At 38.7% G+C, this 13,948-nt stretch overlaps 1 long non-coding RNA gene across 1 annotated transcript; it reads left to right on the top strand.

Annotated features, from left to right (window-relative positions):
* Positions 1-7,166: 7,166 nt before the first annotated feature.
* LOC118814594 lies at positions 7,167-13,195 on the top strand. Its single transcript, XR_005007741.1, has 3 exons — positions 7,167-7,268; positions 8,999-9,134; positions 12,973-13,195. It is a non-coding gene; the product is annotated as an uncharacterized LOC118814594 (long non-coding RNA).
* The last annotated feature ends 753 nt before the right edge of the window (positions 13,196-13,948 follow it).

Here is a 13,948-nt window from a genome sequence, read left to right as displayed (position 1 = left end):
CCAAGATCCAACGTCTTCCAACCGTCACATCCCAACATCATACTGACGTAGAAAACTGACATGCAGTCGTAAGGTATGGTGACCAAAACCCAACGTCTATTTAACGTCATAACCTTAATGTCAGATTGACGTAACATTCTAACATCATTAGACATTGATATTTTGTTGGTTTTAAGGTGTGATGTTCATTAACCAAGATCCAACGTCTTCCAACCGTCACATCCCAACATCATACTGACGTAGAAAACTGACATGCAGTCGTAAGGTATGGTGACCAAAACCCAACGTCTATTTAACGTCATAACCTTAATGTCAGATTGACGTAACATTCTAACATCATTAGACATTGATATTTTGTTGGTTTTAAGTTGTGATGTAAAGTAACCAAAATCCAACGTCTTCCAAACGTCACATGCCAACGTCAGATTGACGTAGAATACTGACATGCAGTCGTGAGGTATGGTGACAAAAACCCAAAGTCTATTTAACGTCATAACCTTGACATCAGATTGACGTAACATTCTAACATCATTAGACGTTGATATTTTGTTGGTTTTAAGTTGTGATGTAAAGTAACCAAAATCCAACATCTTCCAAATGTCACATGCCAACGTCAGATAGACGTAGAATACTGACATGCGGTCGTGAGGTATGGTGACCAAAACCCAACGTCTATTTAACATTATGACCTTAATGTCAGATTGACGTAACATTCTAACATCATTAGACGTTGATGTTTTGTTGGTTTTAAGTTGTGATGTAAAGTAACCAAAATCCAACGTCTTCCAAACGTCACATACCAATGTCACATTGACGTAGAATACTGACATGCAGTCGTGAGGTATGGTGACCAAAACTCAACGTTTATTTAACGTAATAACCTTAACGTCAGATTGACGTAACATTCTAACATCATTAGACATTGATATTTTGTTGGTTTTAAGTTGTGATGTTCACTAACCAAGATCCAACGTCTTCCAACCGTCACATCCCAACAACATACTGACGTAGAAAACTGACATGCAGTCGTAAGGTATGGTGACCAAAACCCAACGTCTATTTAACGTCATAACCTTAATGTCAGATTGACGTAACATTCTAACATCATTAGACATTGATATTTTGTTGGTTTTAAGGTGTGATGTTCATTAACCAAGATCCAACGTCTTCCAACCGTCACATCCCAACATCATACTGACGTAGAAAACTGACATGCAGTCGTAAGGTATGGTGACCAAAACCCAACGTCTATTTAACGTCATAACCTTAATGTCAGATTGACGTAACATTCTAACATCATTAGACATTGATATTTTGTTGGTTTTAAGTTGTGATGTAAAGTAACCAAAATCCAACGTCTTCCAAACGTCACATGCCAACGTCAGATTGACGTAGAATACTGACATGCAGTCGTGAGGTATGGTGACAAAAACCCAAAGTCTATTTAACGTCATAACCTTGACATCAGATTGACGTAACATTCTAACATCATTAGATGTTGATATTTTGTTGGTTTTAAGTTGTGATGTTCACTAACCAAGATCCAACGTCTTCCAACCGTCACATCCCAACGTCAGATTGACGTAGAATACTGACATGCGGTCGTGAGGTATGGTGACCAAAACCCAACGTCTATTTAACGTCATGACCTTAACGTCAGATTGACGTAACATTCTAACATCATTAGACGTTGATATTTTGTTGGTTTTAAGGTGTGATGTAAAGTAACCAAAATCCAACGTCTTCCAAACGTCACATGCCAACGTCAGACTGACGTTGAATACTGACATGCGGTCGTAAGGTATGGTGACCAAAACCCAGCATCTATTTAACGTCATGACCTTAACGTCAGATTGACGTAACATTCTAACATCATTAGACGTTGATATTTTGTTGGTTTTAAGTTGTGATGTTCACTAACCAAAATCCAACATCTTCCAAACGTCACATGCCAACGTCAGATAGACGTAGAATACTGACATGCGGTCGTGAGGTATGGTGACCAAAACCCAACGTCTATTTAACATCATGACCTTAACGTCAGATTGACGTAACATTCTAACATCATTAGACGTTGATGTTTTGTTGGTTTTAAGTTGTGATGTAAAGTAACCAAAATCCAACGTCTTCCAAACGTCACATGCCAACGTCAGATTGACGTAGAATACTGACATGCAGTCGTGAGGTATAGTGACCAAAACCCAACGTCTATTTAACGTCATAACCTTAACGTCAGATTGACGTAACATTCTAACATCATTAGACGTTGATATTTTGTTGGTTTTAAGTTGTGATGTTCACTAACCAAGATCCAACGTCTTCCAACCGTCACATCCCAACATCATACTGATGTAGAAAACTGACCTGCAGTCGTGAGGTATGGTGACCAAAACCCAGCATCTATTTAACGTCATAACCTTAACGTCAGATTGACGTAACATTCTAACATCATTAGACGTTGATATTTTGTTGGTTTTAAGTTGTGATGTAAAGTAACCAAAATCCAACATCTTCCAAACGTCATATCCCAACGTCATACTGACGTAGAAAACTGACCTGCAGTCGTAAGGTATGGTGACCAAAACCCAACGTCTATTTAACGTCATAACCTTAACGTCAGATTGACATAACATTCTAACATCATTAGACGTTGATATTTTGTTGGTTTTAAGTTTTGATGTAAAGTAACCAAAATCCAACATCTTCCAAACGTCACATCCCAACATCAGGTTGACGTAGAAAACTGACATGCAGTCATGAGGTATGGTGACCAAAACCCAACGTCTATTTAACGTCATGACCTTAACGTCACATTGCCATAACATTCTAACATCATTAGACGTTGATATTTTGTTGGTTTTAAGGTGTGATGTTCACTAACCAAGATCCAACATCTTCCAAACGTCACATCCCAACGTCATACTGACGTAGAAAACTGACCTGCAGTCGTAAGGTATGGTGACCAAAACCCAAAGTCTATTTAACGTCATGACCTTAATGTCAGATTGACGTAACATTCTAACATCATTAGATGTTGATGTTTTGTTGGCTTTAAGTTGTGATGTAAAGTAACCAAAATCCAACGTCTTCCAAACGTCACATGCCAACGTCAGATTGACGTAGAATACTGACATGCGGTCGTGAGGTATGGTGACAAAAACCCAACGTCTATTTAACGTCATAACCTTAACGTCAGATTGACGTAACATTCTAACATCATTAGACGTTAATATTTTGTTGGTTTTAAGTTGTGATGTTCACTAACCAAGATCCAACATCTTCCAAACGTCACATCCCAACGTCATACTGATGTAGAAAACTGACCTGCAGTCGTAAGGTATGGTGACCAAAACCCAACGTCTATTTAACGTCATAACCTTAACGTCAGATTAACGTAACATTCTAACATCATTAGACGTTGATATTTTGTTGGTTTTAAGTTGTGATGTAAAGTAACCAAAATCCAACATCTTCCAAACGTCACATGCCAACATCAGGTTGACGTAGAAAACTGACATGCGGTCGTGAGGTATGGTGACCAAAACCCAACGTCTATTTAACGTCATGACCTTAACGTCAAATTGACGTAACATTCTAACATCATTAGACGTTGATATTTTGTTTGTTTTAAGTTGTGATGTTCACTAACCAAGATCCAACGTCTTCCAAACGTCACATCCCAACGTCATATTGACATAGAATACTGACATGCGGTCGTGAGGTATGGTGACAAAAACCCAACGTCTATTTAACGTCATAACCTTAACGTCAGATTGACGTAACATTCTAACATCATTAGACGTTGATATTCTGTTGGTTTTAAGTTGTGATATAAAGTAACCAAAATCCAACGTCTTCCAAACGTCACATGCGAACATCAGGTTGACGTAGAAAACTGACATGCGGTCGTGATGTATGTTGACCAAAACCCAACGTCTATTTAACGTCATAACGTTAACGTCAAATTGACGCAACATTCTAACAATGTTAGATGTTCATATTTTGTTGGTTTTAAAGCGTGATGTTCACTAACCAAGATCCAACGTCTTCTAAACGTCACATCCCAACATCATATTGATTTCGAATACTGACATGCAGTCATGAGTATGGTGAATTCGACATGACATTCTAACATTATTATAAGTTGATATTTTGTTGGTTTCAAATTTCAGTGTCATGTAACCAACATCCAACGTCTTCCACATGTCTTATGCCAATGTTGGTTTTAGGCCATGGTGTCAGAGTTTTAACCTTCATGAAACAAAATTCTAACATCAATAGACTATGACATGTTGTTGGCTCTAACTGAGACAGCAGACTGTTCTCGGCCGATTCTGGCTTACATCCGTGAGTGTTTGTTGACTTCCAGATAGATATTAGCCAGATGCTGGACAGCTGTGTATGGTTTTAAGTCACATTTACGTGTAAGGGCCACTTCTAGCGTGAATGTTATGGCCGATCAGTGTGGATGAAGGAAGAGGGCCACAGCACAATTAAGTTGCAGCAGACTTGTGCTCAGTTGATTTACACTTCAGTACTTTTGACCTATGTCTGACATGTCATAAGTAGCTCACCCAAATAGCAGACAGTTCTGGGCCAATTCTGGCTTACATACCCAAGTGTGGGCCAGAATTGGGCCAGATGCTGGACAGCTGTGCATGGTCTTAAATTGTATCTACGTTTAAGGGCCAATTCTGACATGAATGTTGTGGCCCAACAATGTGGATGAAGGAAGAGGGCCACACCTTTATGCTGCAGCAGATTGGCTGATTTACACCTCAGTACCTTTGACCCTAGTCTGGCATGTCTTAAGTGCAATTAGAGTTCACCCATTGAAGGTTAAGACCCTCATTTAATGAATTTTCCAGCACAAGTTCACCATTTTCATATGGACAAGCTGGCAGCTAGGTTTGAAAAGAAGGCAAATGGAAGAGTAATAATTGAATAATTTCAAATTATAAGGTTCCAGTATGGAAAATGAAAAGTTATAACTAAATTTCTAACAGTACCATTTTAGCATAACACTTGAAAAGCACAGGGTAGCTAGGTTAATGTAACGGCTATCAGCACAAGGTTTAGCTACATTACCCTTAATTGCTAATTCATCATGGCTAATGTTAACTTCTTCCTTAGCTAACGTTAGCTAACTACTCTGAGCATTTAAAAGGAATAGCCTGTGCTTTTTGAGTGTTATGCCATACTGGTACAGCGCTTTAGTTTGCAGTTAGGACATTAGCTCAAAGTTAGCACATTAGCTTGGGTCTAGAGCGTTTACTCTGGGCTAGCACATTGTCTTGTGACAGCAGCAGGTCCTCTCTTCTGCACACACATCATCCTTCTGTATAAGTCAGTAGAAGTACAAAAATTTTTAAAAATGGATGCTGTCATTGTTAAAATGAGGCAATATTTCCTGGTTCATATGAGAGTTCACTGCCAGGAGTGCTTTACATTAGTTCGACCTGTAAGTAGCTTAATTTTGATTATGGGTTCCTTAATGTTTGTTAGAACAAAACCTTTCTTGTTGTTACAGATCTTACAGTTGTGGAGTTCCTGCCTCATTATTCAGTTTCTGAAGTAAAACCCATGCCTTCCAGACAAGCTGTTATTGGAGCTCTGTGACTGCGTACAGTGAAACAACTACCAAAGTGACTGAGCATATTCAGCCTGTAGAGGGATCTGTTGGAAATGCTGATTGTGGTGTTCTAGATTACTAGGTAAAGGGATTTGTTGTACAGTTTGACACAAAAACTGTGTTATCTGGAAATCAGTTAAATAAGTAAATAATAGTTGAATGCATTTCCTCTTTTCTTAGGCATCAGGAAGTGGACAGGTTTTGATTTATCCAGCTTTGTATTTGTTTACTGTGGAAAAAAAATCCTCCAGTAATCATATGAATTATTGCAGACAGAATCAGAAAACATAGCTGTTTATCAAATTAAACCGTGAAACAGTGTCTCATACACAGTTGGCTTGATCTCATGTATGCATGTATTTTATGAAGGCACATTGAATGGGTTGACACCTATACTTCAGGGACATACACAAATGTTTTTTATTCCACAGACCGCTTAAGTATGATTTTTTTTAGACATGTTTGCCATCTCTGATTTAAAATAAAATGTCTGTGAAATTACATTTGAACAGTGCTCCAAGGTAGATGTCAGATTTAGCCTGTATTTCAGTGGCCTCTCCACTTTGCTCAAGAACGACCTGTCACAAAGGTGAAGCCTTTGTTCCTTCATTCATTTACTGTTTTTATTTATTTAACCAGAATCAACATGGAGTTTTCATTCTAAAATGGCTTTTGACACCTATTAATTATTAAGAAGAAATATTACTAATACTAATCACAGATATTACTAATATTTTGCATGATCTGCAATAAATGAATGTGGCATCCTGCAGTGCCACACCTGGTTGGGGACTAAAGTGGGTAGCCAAATCTGGCCCACACCTTTATATATACTACAGTATATGGGCCAGAGCTGGACCAGAGCCCTTAGTTCTACCCACTTTACAGAATGTTGGCCAGATCTGGGCCACATTTATTAGTTCTACTCACTTTACAGTATATGGGCCAGAGTTGGGCAACATCTGTTAGTTGTACTAATTTTATAGTGTATTGGCCTCATCTGGGCCACATCAATTAGTTCTTCTTGTTTTACAGTATATGGACCAGATCTGGGCTGAGGACCCAGCCAGAACTGGGCCAAAACAAAACTAAAGATGAGATAAATATTGCTAACTGGGAAGTCACAGTGTTAACTAACCAAAACCTAACATCTGCTAAACGTCACAGTGCTAAAGTCCTTCTAATGTGGGATACAGACAGCTTTAGACCCTAGTATTTTGTGGGATGTCAGTTGTGGTGTTGGGTAAACAAAATCAGTCTGTCAAAATGTCACACATACTGCTGTTCAATAACTTAAATATATTTATACAAACATAAATATGGTTAAAATATGTCATACCAATAAACTGTGATGTTACTGCTCTTTTAATAAATGTATCTAATGTATTTTCCTGCTGCATGACACGCACACAACCACAGGACACGAATTTCGGTGACAGCACTACAGAGCGACAGAGTGGCATGTTTTGACTGATTGGTCACTCAAAATTCAAGTCACAGTAGTTGCAGGTGATTGGGTGAGGAGGAGGAGGAGGAGGAGGAGGAGGAGGAGGAGGAGGAGGAGGGCGGGGCGCCGTTTGAAAAACCGCGGCCAAGACTGAAGATTCGAACCGAGAGCGGTGGACACACACACTGGGTAAGTATTCAGTAATTATAATTTATTCGGGTTGTACAGAAATGTATGCTTTACTAAAGTTTAGTCGAGCTAATAAGTTTAGATCGACAGCCAGAAGCTGGGTTTCTGTTACCAGCTAATGCTAGCGCCAAATTAGCCCGGCAGTGTTAGCTAGCATAGCTGCCGCACTGTGCTGAGTCAGTGGAGGTAAACTGGGTTTGTGAGGCTCGGGTGGGTTTGTAGTGTGAAGTCGGACCGTGTGAATGAAGCGCAGACAGGCAGGCGGTGCGGGTTGTCTGTGTTGTTTGTGGCAGTGTAAGCTGAAGCTAGCTAGGTTTCCGTTAGCGGCTAATGCTAGCGCCATATCAGCTCGTCATTGTCAGCCTAGCCAGCATCCTGTATCGCAGCGCTGGAGGGAAACTGGATCTGTGATGCGGGGTTTAGTGTGAAGCTGGTCCGTTTGGATGGAGCGCAGCCAGGCAGGCAGGTTGTTTGCACCGTTTTTAAAAGTCACTGACGTGCCTGCAGCGTCTGACCCGTGTTTTACTGACCGGTCGGCAGCTGCTGTTTATTTCAGAGAGAGAGACACTCGCTCAGAGAGAGACCTCCGCTCTTTCTTGAGTAAGTTATTTTGAGAGCATGTGTGCAAGGCGCGTTTATGTCTCAGGGAAAAGGGTTCGTGTATCTTTTGGTCATTCGATTTTCATCTCAAATCCAGTTTTGTAGAACATGAAAATGGGTCAGTTGTTGTTTTTGGTTCTGTTATTGTCAGTGGAAAATAAAGAAATAGTTTCACAGTTTGACAGTTTCACAAACATATGATAAAATAATAAAAAACAGAAGAGGAATAAGGGGTCGTATTTTATGTATTTAATTTTAACATTTTCTATCACTTAAACAATAAATAAATAAAATATATCCTATCAGGAAGAAAGCTTAAGTGATCTGGGGAAGAGACTTTACAGAACTCCTGCCATTTAACAGCGAAATCAAAGAGAGAAATGAGTCACGCTGCCCAGTAATGATGAGGAAAATGAATACTGTGATGTCACACTGTCAGATGTAAACAGCTCCAGACCTAAGAGTTAAAGCTGTGAGCTGTCCTGTGTTCAGATTGTTCTTATAATACTGTGGCAGCTGCCACTGGTTTTGGGAGGGAGCTTTAGAGGCGCGTTATGCAGAGCTGCGCAGCGGCTCCGCCCCCGTAAAAAGGGACGTTGTCGTGGTTTAATAATGTTAATGTTGTTCTGTAAGTCTAAAATGTATGTATGTGTTATTTGTGTTATTCTGTAGCCTCTCCTGTGTCTCCTTCTTTATCAAGACACCTTCATTACGACAGAAAGCCATTCAGTCCTCCGAGTGCAGCACCAGCGCCTTCCTTACATTAAACTAAACTCTCGCTGAGAGAGGAGACTCTGCGTTGGGCTTTAGGTCCTGTTGTGCTGTTTGTTGTGAAGAACTGTTGTTTGTTTGTTTGTTTGTTTTGTTTGTTTTTTGATTTTATGATTAGTTTGTGAAACTGTAAAACAAAGCAAATTTTTAGTGTTTGCACTGACAAAAACAAAACCAAAAACGAGAATTGACCCATTTTCCCATTTTTCAATGCTGGTTTTGAAATGACAGTTGAATAACCAAAAGATACACAGACTGAAAAGGTTTCTCTTCTTTTTTTATTTATTTATTTTTTTGTAGTAGTAGTAGTATTGGTAATGCATCCCACTTGTGTGCATTTCTGTGATCTATCCCCCCAGGAACGCCCCTCACGTGATGTCACGGGCACGTGGGCTTGAAGTAAAAGCCACAGTTATGTTCCAGAGTGAACAGAACAGCACAAAAAAGATCAATAAGGTCAAGATTAACGAGTGCCTTCATTAGATTGTGATGTCGGTAAGTTTACTGTTACATTAACATTTTATCATTTTATTTAGTTGCTTGAAAGTCAACAATACCCAACTTTCAGTTATGTTGTGCAAGCTGGCAGCACAACAATAACCCCTGCTGAATAAAGACCATTAGAACCATTAGGATTAAAACCTAATGGTTTTTGCCCCCTAATGGGAATTAGCTTAATATTTACCAATAGAGACCAATATTTTCCAAGTGAAGCATTAGAAATGTATCTGGAATCTGTCACTAGATCACTTGTTAAATCGTTAGGATCGTTTACATTATCAACCCATCAAGAAAAGCCAAAACACATTACAAACCCCCAAGAACCAACAGAAACTCTTAATGGTTTTGATCATCAGGGACATTATAATCCACATTATAATCCATTATTGCCCATTAATTTAAATAATGCTTGGTGTGGAGCAGATTGTGTAGTACTGCTGAAAACGCTGCTGATAGCTACCATTAGCAATCATAGGCATTCAGACTGCAAGTTCAAGTCGGGGATCACAAAACCGTGAGAAAGTACTCTATACAAATCATAAAAATCGGTACATTTGTGCATATTTTTAAATGCTCATGTAAAACATGTAAAAACAATATTAATTTAGAATGCGTAACGTCTTTACAAATACTGGTGTATTTTCACCATTGAGTCATATCCATCAATGAGAGAAGCCATTCTGCAGACATATCAGCCAATGAAAGTTAAGGAGGTGTTCCTGATGTGGGCGTTCTCATTTTATGGAAACGCCTTTCATTGCCATTCGACACTATTGTTTGGATTAGCTTAGATGTGAGCGGCGGCACTGACCTCCAAAAGTTGTGATTATCAGTATCAGCTGTATTTGTTTTCATTTGTAACATTACAGATATGGTTACAAGTTGCATGTTCTGAGTTCTGATGCACAGTGGGGTGGCTTATTATCATAAGGCATGAATTCTAGTTCTGTTTGATGGCTATTTAAGCAATAGAACACTCAAGATCGTGTGTTATTGCATAATAATGTCACGGCTATGATTTGATATATGATTAGATTATCACAGCCGTGATGTTATTCGCTATAACACCACCTTGAGTGTTCTATTGCTTTTATACAGTTTCTACAAAATAAACAAACAAAATAAATCAAAGAGTTTCATACTGAATATGCTTTAATACTGACAATACCTTCTGCCAAAAAGTAGTTCTACAACAAATGAGTTGTTGCTATGCAATGGTAAAATTCCCTAGACCAGGGGTTGGCAACGTAGCTCTTTTACTGCCCTGTTGCAGCCCCACAGCAGAATTAGATTTTTAGGTAAAAAAAATAATACTCATTTGCAGTAAAATAAAGCTTTGCTGATCATTCAACACAGTTTAACAATAAATGGTCTTAAACACTGGAGTTAATGTATAATTGCTAATTCACCCTTTAACCCTGAAGATTGGCGCGCAGACTGCTGGTCACCATATCAACACACAACAACCTCACCTAGCTAGTAGCTAACGAAACGGCAGAGAGAGATTTAAGACGAACATTGATCATTTGGAGATGAATGGACTTATTTGCAATTATAAACACTCCAGCTGGTTTCCTGATACGTTTAATCTGTAACAAGAAACTGCCAAACACTAAAGTTGCAAAGCTGAAGTCAGTTTCTCATTCAAATTTTCCCATTCCACCTTAAATGATGCAGCAGTTACATTCTGGTACGTCAGGCATCATTTAAGGTGGAATATGAAAATTTGAACATGAAGCTGGCGAATGAGAAGCGACTTCAGCCTCATTAAAAAATCAAATATTTAGAGACATTTTTCAAAAACTATTCCTTTTGAGGAAAACTTTCCTGCTAGAGATGTGAGAAAAGCGGCTATGGCTGAGCTAAAGCTTAAAGCAGAGCAAATTAAGCATGTGTTTTCGTTTATATTATATTTTTTAGCCTATACTAGGACATTAGCACGTACTGAGACATATTTACAGCCAAGATGGTAAAATTGACATTGTTGTGGCTCCCAAGGTGGTTTGATTTTTGTCGAAAGGCCAAAATGGCTTTTCTCAGCATTTGGGTTGCCGACCTCTGCCCTAGCTTGTTGTGCCCTGTGCACAGCCCAAGATAACTGCTGATACTATAAAGCTCACCTTTTGTGGTACAGATAGAGCCATAGAACTGTAGAAATATCAAGGTTCAGAATTTGATGTGCGTCTGCAGTCACACTCTTCTGTCCTAACAGGTTGCAGGTCAAATGTTATCTTAAAATCATCCATCTTATCAATGTCTCATTTTGTATGAGCACAAATACAAAACAACTAAGGTTTGCATGCATAAAGCCTGTAAACTTGTTACTTGGCAACACGTCAGCGGAGTGATACAGTTTTGCTGTGGAAAAAACAGTGCTGTTGTCACAAATATCAGCACGATTACAACACTTCTCAACCAATCAGCTCGGAACCAGGTCGGAACCAAATGTTGCATAATTATTATTAGTATATGGAACAAATGAGACTGTCTAATATAGACTAATACATAACCGGTGTATACTGATAAATCAGTGTGATGAGTCAGTTATTAATCTCAGTGTTACTGAACTGCTTTGGGGGATGATTAAACTGAACAGTCTTCTGAGTAGTTTAAATGTTCACAAGTGATAAGCGATAGTGTTGTACTGGACTTCTGCATGCATTTGGCCATGTTACATATAACATTATTAACTAAAAATCATACAGCTACCCACGTTACTGTCAAATTAGCAATACAATAGATTGTATTATTGGGATATGGCAAATTTTTGGTGAAAAGGTAGCATGATTATAAGAGCAATAGTGGACTGAAACAGGCCATGAGAGCCAAAATAATGTTGGGAATTTTGTAATCATTTTTGCATTCATTTGAATAATTTAATTTTTTCATGAAACATTAACATAATTACATTTACTGCCTACCAGTAAGAGTAAGGAACAGTGTGAAATAAAAAGTACTGCAGAGGTTTTCTCAGAATGTGTATGTATTCCAAATGTTTTCTAAATACATTACTTTCTTAAGTATTGTAATGCGGGGGTTCTCAAACTTGTCCACCTCAAGACCCACCTGTTTATCACTAGAAAGCAGGAAGGCCCACAAGATAACAAAACTGAACAGTTTTGCTTAAAAATGTAATTTTTGGGAAATTTTCAATACAGTGATATGTGGGGGGCTGCTCGTGCAATATGTGATGTATATCAGTGAACATGAAATATATAAATATATTTATATATTTTAACTGGTGATATAAATATAGAAATTAGCTGGTAAAGGAGTGACATGCACAGTTACACAGACATACACAGTCCATCTCTTGCTCAAATGTTGTTAAACTTCAGGAAAAAGATGTCAAGGTTTTGCTTTTGTCATGAAAGTCTAACAAAAGCGAGAGCAAAATGGATGCTAACAGGCTAGCCTGCTACCTAGCATTTCGCCTCGTCTATGTATTTGAAAGTAAAAAAAAACCCTTAAAATAAAACAGCAGTTAATGAATCATATTACAGAAATGACAACAGTTTTCCCACAGTTATTTCCCACTCAAGTAGTCTGTTTCACTCAGAAATATGTCACGTTAAGAAAAAAAAAATGCGTTTTGATTTCCAATTCAACTTTAAGAGCATTTGAGTGTGTAGTTACGAGTACCACCTTAATAGGCCGTTAATAATCCTAATTTTCTGCATTGCATATAAGCAGCCCTAGCTTAGGCTAATTACTTACCTGCACCCTATGTCATGGTCTATTACAATGTTTGTTTTTTTTTAATTGGCTCCTCTGATTGTAGTCTGTAATCATCATTAGACAAAGACTGATTAGTTTTTCTTTGTCATTGCAGCTTCTGTCAAAAAGTGGTACAGCAAGGATCAGAACATATTTCCTGTGCTGTGACAGACCACCTTTAACAAGCCCCTGGACAGTTTGGCAGTGGAGGCTACACGTCCAACCCAAAACAGTTAGGAGCACAATATGTATCCAATTTAACGATGTTTTTTTTCTGTTTCTTTGAAAAATGTCTTTAGTTGTCTTACTAAAATAAATAAGCAAATGTTTTATTGGTACTTTTTTGTCAGCTGTCTTATTTTGAGAACAATTATGAATATATGATATAATGAATATAATATGTAAGCATGATTTCATGGTTGAAGTTGAATTCAAGTCGCTGAAGAACTTTGGGTTTTGACGTCAGTCCGAACAGCTTGAAAAAGACGTGTTTTCAAGGAGTCGTTGCTTTGTGTTTTTTGTTGTTGTTTGTGTGTGTGTGTGTGTGTGTGTGTGTGTGTGTGTGTGTGTTTAATTTTTTTATTTTAATTTATTTTTTTTTAAGGTGACTTTCAGAAAGGCGTTAAGGTGGCCACAGCTAGGATGGGGCAGTCATGGCACAGGTGGTAGAGCGGGTTGTTCACTAATTGCAGGGTTGGCAGTTCAATCCCAGACTCTTCCTATTGGCAACTGTAGTGCACTTGAGCAAGGCACCCAAATGCTCTGTCCGATGTTGGAGGTTGATGCACAGCCAACGCTGGGTTTTGACGTCAGCCTGATTTTTCATTTGCAACCAAAATTCAACCTCTGTCCAACGTCGGGGATTGACGTCAAGCCAACGTTGGGTTTTGGCGTCAGCCAGATTTTCATTTTCAACCAAAATTCAACGTCTGTCCAACGTCGGGGATTGACGTCAAGCCAACGTTGGGTTTCGGCGTCAGCCCGATTTTCATTTTCAACCAAAACTCAACCTCTGGCCAACGTTGGGAGTTGACGTCAAGCCAACGTTGGGTTTCGGCGTCAGCCCAATTTTCATTTTCAACCAAAATTCA

The sequence above is a fragment of the Colossoma macropomum genome, unplaced genomic scaffold (genome assembly GCF_904425465.1).
Source record: "Colossoma macropomum unplaced genomic scaffold, Colossoma_macropomum, whole genome shotgun sequence".
In the NCBI taxonomy this organism is placed as follows: Eukaryota; Metazoa; Chordata; class Actinopteri; order Characiformes; family Serrasalmidae; genus Colossoma; species Colossoma macropomum.
This window is presented reverse-complemented; position numbering and strand designations above follow the sequence as displayed.